The following is a 9,100-nucleotide window of genomic DNA, read 5'->3' as shown; positions in this document are numbered from 1 at the left end:
GTCGGTTGCCTTTTAGTTTTGTTCATTGTTTCCTTTACTGTGCAGGAGTTTTTATTTTTGCTTTTTTTCCCTTGCTTCTGGAAACATGTCTAGTAAGAAGTTGCTGTGACTGAGGTCAAAGAGGTTGCTGCTTGTTTTCTCCTCTAGGATCTTGATGGTTTCTTGTCTTCTGTTTAGGTATTTCATCTATTTTGAATTTATTTTTGTGTATAGTGTAAAAAGTGATCCAGATTCATTCTGCTGCATGTTGCTGTCCAGTTTTCCAAAAACCATTTGCTGAAGAGACTCTTTTTTTTCCATTGGGTATTCTTTCCTGCTTTATTGAAAATTAGTTGGCCATACATTTGTGGGTCCATTTCTGGGTTCTCTGTTCTGGTCCATTGATCTCTGTGCCTGTTTTGTGTCAGTACCATATTTTTTAATAAAAGATTTTATTTTATTTTATTTTTTTTCAACGTTTATTTATTTTTGGGACAGAGAGAGACAGAGCATGAACAGGGGAGGGGCAGAGAGAGAAGGAGACACAGAATCGGAAACAGGCTCCAGGCTCCGAGCCATCAGCCCAGAGCCTGACGCGGGGCTCGAACTCACGGACCGCGAGATCGTGACCTGGCTGAAGTTGGACGCTTAACCGACTGCGCCACCCAGGCGCCTCAAAAGATTTTATTTTTTAAGTAATCTCTATACCCAACATGGGGCTTGAACTCACACCCCCAAGATCAAGAGGCACCTGCTCCACCAACTGAGCCCTCCAGGCACTCCATATGTTAGAGATCGTAGTATATTTAGCATAACAAAGGGCAATGGATAGGAAGGTGACAAAAAAATGAAATACAAATAAAACAAATGAACCCAAATGTATTTCAATTAAATAATATCACATTGCAGTGATGCTAACTCAAAGTACTTTTGAGCAAAGGATTTTGATCACAGGCCCTTGGAATAAAGATAATTAGAACTATAAACAAATGGTGTGCACTTTAATTGGTTAACTTGTTTTCCCAGTGGATTGAGTTAGCAATTTTGAAATTACATCATGTATATTGCAGGACTGATCAAATAAGTAAATATATTGTGGATAATTAGAATCAGGTTTTCTGCTGTTGGAGATGAATTAAAAATCTGGAAACAGGAAAGCAAGAATAAACCCTGTGTTGTGTACTGGATTTGAAAGTATCAGCATTAATATATATTTATATATATATATGTATATACATATATAATCTAGGTTATATATATATATATATATATACATACATACATATCCTAGAAAAGATAAGACATATGTATATTTATCTAAATACATGTACATATTTATACATATATATTTGTAATGTGCCTATATTATCATATACATATATACTTGCATAATGTAAATATAGATTATAAATATAATACATAGATTATAAATATAATACATAATTATAATATAAATAAAGATATAAATATAATACATATAATACATACATAAGTATATTATATTTATATTCTATATTTGTATATATGTATATATAGGACCTATATAGTGGTAATCATTGAGTTCATCTAGCACCCAGATCTCGGTTTCTGAATACAATTTTCCACTAACAGGAAGCGGGTTCCTTAGGAAGTCTTGAAGCACGGAAAGTACAAGATAAGCCTGTAAGAGTTTATGACAGAAAATGAGGAAATGCTCCAATAATGATTAAGACATGTTAAAAGGACACAGAAGTCAGCTTGAAGGGGTAATACTTGCCAAATAAGGAAGAATTTAAGAATCACAATAAATAATGCAGTAACAGACAATAATCCATAGATTAAAATGTAAAAACATAAGTCTATATTAATATATATGTAAATGAATAAAAATAAACAGGGGAGAAAGGAAAACTCATCTTTACACTAGAATCCCAACTATTAAAAAAGAAAGGAACAAATTAGAACATCACCATGTGGCAACTACAACAGCAATAATTGCTTGAGGCAAGTATCATCCGTGACACTGAAGCTAGAAAAAGCCGGGGAATAAGATATTTAATTAGTCTCAAGGCATCTCTCCAAAAAATACATATTAATTGCAAAGGGAAAACTAGTAAATTTATAGGTGGAGGAACCTGGAAGACACTCTTTTAACCAAATGATCAAAGTTAACATCGCCAGTAATGGGACTAATCGCCACCATGGACCTCATCCTATGTGATGAAAAGAACCAATATTCGTTGTGTGATATGCCCGTCAAAAATGTGTAAATTGAATCTAATCAAAAAGGAAACATCAGGCAAACCTATACTGAGGGACATTTGATAAAATAAGTGGCCACTACTATCCAAAAATGTCAAGAAAGAAAAACAAAGACTTTTTAAAAGTCTCTGATGAACGTAGATTAAAGTGATATGAAAATGAGATGCAATGTGTGAATCCAGAAAAGACTCCTCGACCAGATTTTTTTTTTCTTTCCCAGTGAAGAACATTACTGTGGTAATAGGCAAAATTACATGGGACTGAAAATTACACAATATTATTTCATCATTTTTAAGTTCCTCATTGTGATAAGGATCTATGCTTATGGAATGGGACACACATTTCCAGGAAATGCATATTGGCATATTTAGAGATAGATGGAGTTGTATCCCCAACCTTTTCTTAAATAGTCCTGGATAAAATTCATATACATATGACAGAGGAGACAAAGACAGAGACAGCAAATGTGGTAAGGTAAAATTTTAGCATTTAGGGGATCCGAATGTAGAATATATAGAAATCATTTGATTTTTATATTTCGGTAATTCTGACTGTATTCCAAAGGGAAAAGTTAAAAGAAAAAAGACAATTTTAACGATCACTCAAGCTTTTAAGGTACAACTGCTAATGTGTGAACCAGTGAAAGCAAATGGAAATTAATAGATTTTTGAATTTCTGAAATGCAAGTATCTTTATATAGAACATGTGTGGGTATATTCCCCAGCAGATGGCACAAATGGAGAATTTGTACATGTCTTTAGCAATCTACTGTCAAAAACCTGAATGTTGAGAAAAATAACTTGAGAGGACAGGGATACTATAGTGCCATAAATATTCACTGAAAGCCTACAATTTTCAACAAGTCTTAAACAAAATCTCAAGTATTCTTTTTTCTGTAAATTCTTTTTTTAAGTTTTATTTATTCATTTTGAAAGAGAGATTGAGAGAGAGAGAGAGAGAGAGAGAGAGAGAGAGAGAGAGAGAATCCCAAGGAGGCTCCACACTGTCAGCTTGGAGCCAGACACGGGGCTCGAACTCATGAACCGCGAGATCATGACCTGAGCCGAAATCAAGAGTCAGATACTCAACCACCTGAGCCGCCCAGGTGCCCCTGTAAATTCTTTCAATTTGATAGCTGACAGTGAATGATACAGAAACATCTCTTTTCACATCCCAAAGAATTACATTATTCAAGAACTATATGCAGCTAGTTTTCTGCTTCAAAAAAAACATTGGAGCATACTGAAAACACATTTGCCCAGCAAATTTAAAGCATTTCAAATATGCAATAGAAAAAACTAAGTTGAGGGGTGCCTGGGTGGCGCAGTCGGTTAAGCGTCCGACTTCAGCCAGGTCACGATCTCACGGTCTGTGAGTTCGAGCCCCGCGTCAGGCTCTGGGCTGACGGCTCAGAGCCTGGAGCCTGTTTCCGATTCTGTGTCTCCCTCTCTCTCTGCCCCTCGCCCGTTCATGCTCTGTCTCTCTCTGCCCCAAAAATAAATGTTGAAAAAAAAAAAAACTAAGTTGATCCCATCATGTCACTAGAAACACAATGAAAGTAATATGGATATTCCTTGATATTCCTTGCTATTCATATACAGACTCAAGAACGGAATTGCTTGCTTTTAAAACGTTACCTGAGCGTGTATTTTCTCAGGTGATGCCGTAGGAGGCTCTGCGCCGTATTAATGCATCTGGTTTCTGAGCAAACAATGGGAAAATTCTACTGCCAGAACACCTAATGCCACTATCTTAGGAGGGATCCGCCATATTCAAGATCTGGTTCTAGGGCCCTGCTGCCCCTGCCGTAGCGTTGTCTCCACCCAGCAACTTCCCCATCCCATCTCACCCTCCAATACATACAGAGCAAAAGCTTCAAGCCTTCCTACGACTACAGTTTTTCCTTAAGAATGTCAGCAGCTATTGCCTTTCAATCCGTGCTAAGTTTCCAATTATAGTAACCATGTACCACTCTCTTCACCATTGACACTTTAAGGTAATTGCCTTGTAGGACCACTGGCCATAGAATATCTTAGAATACTGAGGCCCTGCGTTGGTTTGCTGGGGCTGCTGTGACAAAGTATCACCAACTTGGTGGCTTAAACAACAGAAATGTATTGATCGGTAGCTCTAGAGGCTAAGTCCAAGATCAAGGTATTGGGTGGGTTGGTTCCTTCTGAAGCCTGTGAGAGAAAATCTGTTCTATGCCTCTCCCCTGGCTGCTGGTGGTTTGCTAGCAATTTTTGGCATTTCTTTTTTTTTTTTTAATGTTTTTAATGTTTATTTATTTTCCAGAGAGAGAGAGGTGGAGCGTAAGCGGGGGAGGGCAGAGCGAGAGGGAAACCCAGAATGCAAAGCAGGCTCCAGGCTCTGAGCTGTCAGCACAGAGGCCGATGCAGGGCTCGAACTCACAAACTGTGAGATCATGACCCGAGCCGAAGTCAGATGCTTAACTGACTGAACCTCCCAGGCACCCCACAATTTTTATCATTTCTTAGTTTTTGGAAGCATCACACTTTATCTCTGCTTTCGTATGTCATTCGATATGCATGTCTCTGTCCAAATTTTCCCATTTTATAAGGACACCAGTTACACTGGATTAGGACCCACCCTAGTGACATCATTTTAACTACTTATGTCTGCAACAACCACATTTCTAAATAAAGTCACAGTCTGAGGTACTGGGGGGGGTTTAGGACTTCAACATAGGAATTTTAGGTGGACACAGTCTAACCCACATAGGCATGAATTACTTCTCATTCAAAAATAGTATCATTTCCAGCATGGGCTAGCATGATTGATGAAGAAGTTCATTTTTTCACTGTGGGAGTTTGCTTAGTGTCAATGACTAGAAATCTGAAGAAACCATAAAAAGTGATTGTGGTGAACCTCAATTCAGGTTATGTCATGCCTTCTCCACTGGATATTCTGACGAGATGTTCTCTATGACCTAACTCTTCAAGCTATAAAGATTATACAATTGACCTTATTCTAAAGTGGATATGGATTTTTGCAGCAACGGAGAAAGTCATTGAATGGAATCCTTTTACGAGCCGCTAATAAATTATCTACCCCTCGAATATAACTTTTTATAGAGAATGTCTTGTGTCATAGAGTAAATCTCATGTTTTATTGCCTGTTCCACACATGGCATATTTGGAAAACTTCATATAAAGGCCATGACTAGAAATCATGTCTCTTGAAAGTTTATGTAAACTTTCATCATCTATCCTCATCACTCCTAAGCAAATGGTTCTGGTGAAAATAAATAGCGCAAATTAGAATGCCATAGGAGAGATTGTTCCAGAAGAAATTGGACACTGGCCCAATGGCTAGCTATCCCCAAAGATTCTGGCTCCCTCACCATACTGGAGACCAATGGCTGGATTGCGACTACCCAGTCAGAGACCACATTTTTCAGGCTGCCAAGGAATTAGATAGGGGCATGGGACTAACTTCTGGCTAATGGAAATAGAGTTGAGTAATTTTTGTTATTTCTAGATACAGTCATGGTTCATAAAATCTTCCTCTGCAATAATACACTCTCCTCCCCGATCCACGAACTAGATTTGAGTTCTAGGGTGACACTAGGAGCCGCACATTGACAACGAGAGTGCTTTTGAGGGCCTGAATCCCAAGCAGATGTTTTCACCACTACCAAATGGATTTCGCGGAAGTGAGAAATACACTCATATTGTTTTAATCCACTGATAATTTTCAATTGAATCTGCTCTCACCCAAACTAGCGTCAACCTTTGCTAAAGCAGACACAAGCGGTGTCATGTTCTTTATTGTTCGATGCGCCATATTGTGTGTGACAACCAAAATAAGTCCTGGAATTCCTTAGCGCACTTTGCCTCGAAAAGTACACTCCAAATTTAGTGAGACTTTTTTAAAAAAAGAAAATTCTCATTTTTTTGTTTTTTTATTTATATTTATTTATTTATTTAATATGAAATTTATTGTCAAATTGGTTTCCATACAACACCCAGTGCTCATCGCAACAGGTGCCCTCCTCCACACCCGAAAATTTCTCATTTTTTAAAAAAATAGATGAGAAGCCTTCCACGAACTACGGAGTGAGACCAGGGGAGAGAGTGATATTATAATTGGATTCCAATGCCTGCATTAGCTTTTTGCAGGTTGCCATATGTTGAGAATGGAAGGTAAATAAGGAAGTGAGACATTAGATCCTACTCTTCAAGGACAGGGTCAATGACTTACTCAATTTGGTAGGTTTACCAACTAGTGTATGGGAGATAATTGACTGAGTGATAGAGCAAAAGGCTTAGTAGCCTCTCCCCTAGAGTAAGCTTCAAGCGGATTTGTCAGATCAAAGTGCCAACACCAAGTAATTCCAGACACCACCTTTAAACATGGAAAGATGACCATAAAATAATATTTAAAATTATATCAGCATGGGGAAGAAAGCTCGAGTTGCTATGATTCAATGTTAATTCCTTTGTTGTCTGCTGAACCAGGTTTAGAGCAATTTTGTAGCCAAAAATTCTTAATTCTTGAAGCATGATTTGCTCTTTGCTTAAATTTTGCCCTTAATATATCATCAGCCTAAATGGACTTAAATCGCATCCTACAAAAAAATGCAATGCACCTTTCCATTTCCATATTTCCTCCCAGTGTTCCTCCTGTCTGGTTATGTCCCCCTGTTCTCCCTGTATCTTTGCCTTTACTTCAAAGCCGGGCTCAATCCTATCGCTTTCCCCAAACCATTTCAAGCCCAAGTGACCTTTTCCTTCTCTAAATTCTTCTGGTCCTACGTTCCTTGTATCACTCATTAGTTAGAAATCATAAACCATTACGTTGCTTTACCTTTACAAGTGGACATTTAGTTTCTCCAGTTACATTGAAAATTTCATGGGAGTAGATCCCCTGTCTTAGACTACTTTGCATCCCCCAAACCTACCAGCGTACCTTTGTCTGACGTAGTTAATGTTTTAAAAAGGTTTGACCTGGGGTAGTGGAGAAAATCCTCTAACTGGAAACAAGAGATGCAAATTTGAGGCCAGATTCTGATGTTTATTAGCTTAGTAAACTGGGACAGGCATTCAACTTCATTAGTTCTCTGTTTCTTCCTCTGTGAAATGGTGATTTAAAGACCTGTTCAACTTACTTTATAGCCTAATTCTAAAAATACAATAGGGCAAATTCATCTGAAAGTGCGTTCTACCCTTGAAAGTTGTAACGTGGTAAGCAGAATTACTTTTTCACTAAGTATGGGATGGGATGGTATCCCCACGATGCCTGGCACAATAAATACTCGACAAAAGAATGGATGAATAAATCATTTACTGATCAGCAAATTAAAGCATGTCATTCTTATCATTTAAGATCCCTAAGCTACCTTTTTTTTTTTTTTAATGTTTCTTTATTTTTGGGAGAGAGAGACAGAGAGACAGAGAGAGAGACAGAGTGCAAGCAGGGGAGGAGCAGAGAAAGAGGGAGACCCAGAATCCGAAGCAGGCTCCAGGCTCTGAGCTGTCAGCACAGAGCCCAACACGGGGCCCGAACTCACGAGCTGTGAGATCACGATCTGAACCGAAGTCAGACACTTCACCGACTGTACCCCCCCCCCCTCAGCTCCCTTTCTGAGACAAGCACGTGCTATTTCCATTTTTATTTTTCCTTACCAGAGAACAAATAGCTGACCTGGCTCTTCATTTCTCCTCACTCAAAGGTTCTAACAGGAGGAATATGTTGGCTTCTGTCCAATAGTACCTCTCCCTTCACACGTTCTGCTGTGCCAGGCTAATTTCCTTTCTTTCTTTTTAAGAGTGTTGCCAATCAGTACAGAGGTAGCTCATTCTAACTTGACAGGTACTTCTAGCTATTATAAATCTCACTTTCAGGAGGTCATTGTTAAGACAATTTTTCAAAATCAAGACATATAATAGTGTTTAAGTGTCGCGACTCAGCCAATTAGTAGTTGTGTGACCTTGGCCAAAGTATTCAACCTCTGGCCCTCAGCTTCCTCAACCCTAAACTTGGGGGGGAAAATAATAATATCTACTTTATAGAGTTTTCATGAGAGTAAAATTAAATAATATATATAAAAACACCTTAAAATACTGTCAGACTGATAGTAAATGCTCAATAAATGATAACTATTATTGTCAAATAAAGTAGAAAGGCTTTAAATAACCCCTATGTTCATTACATTTGTAAGATTTCCTACTATAGTGGTTTGAATCTTTAAAGCAAAATTCTCTGTTTCTGTGCTTTTCTCTCTCTCTCTTTCTGTGTGTGTGTGTGTGTGTGTGGTAATAAGGTAAAATGGAATTGCATACTAATTAGGAACAGTCTTTGAAAAATGGACGGACCTGTGTTTTAATTGTGACTACTGTGCTGTCTGACATTGGCAATGATGTTTAGCCTCTGTAAGCCTCAGTCACTTCATCCTTACAAATGGGGATAATAGCACATCCCATACAGTTGTGCTGAGCATTAAATGGTATGAGGATTAATGGTATTTTCATGTTAAAAAGCATATCTTTTTTTAATGTTTACTTATTTTTGAGAGATAGATACAGAGCATGAGCAGAGAAGGGGCAGAGAGAGAGGGAGACACAGAATCGGAAGCAGGCTCCAGGCTCCGAGCTGTCAGCACAGAGCCCGACGCGGGGCTCGAACTCATGAACCACGAGATCATGACCTGAGCTGAAGTTGGATGCTCAACCGACTGAGCCACCCAGGTGCCCCTAAAACAGCATTGTTTTGAATCAATTACCTACTGGGTGGCACAGAGAAAATGCTCAAAAATAATAAACATTCATTTTTAATTTTCTGAGGAACCTCCACACTGTTTTCCAGAGCGGCTGCAGCAGTTTACATTCCCACCAACAGTACAAGAAGGTCCCGTTTC

Source organism: Felis catus, chromosome X (genome assembly GCF_018350175.1).
Source record: "Felis catus isolate Fca126 chromosome X, F.catus_Fca126_mat1.0, whole genome shotgun sequence".
NCBI classification, from domain to species: domain Eukaryota; kingdom Metazoa; phylum Chordata; class Mammalia; order Carnivora; family Felidae; genus Felis; species Felis catus.
This window is presented reverse-complemented; position numbering follows the sequence as displayed.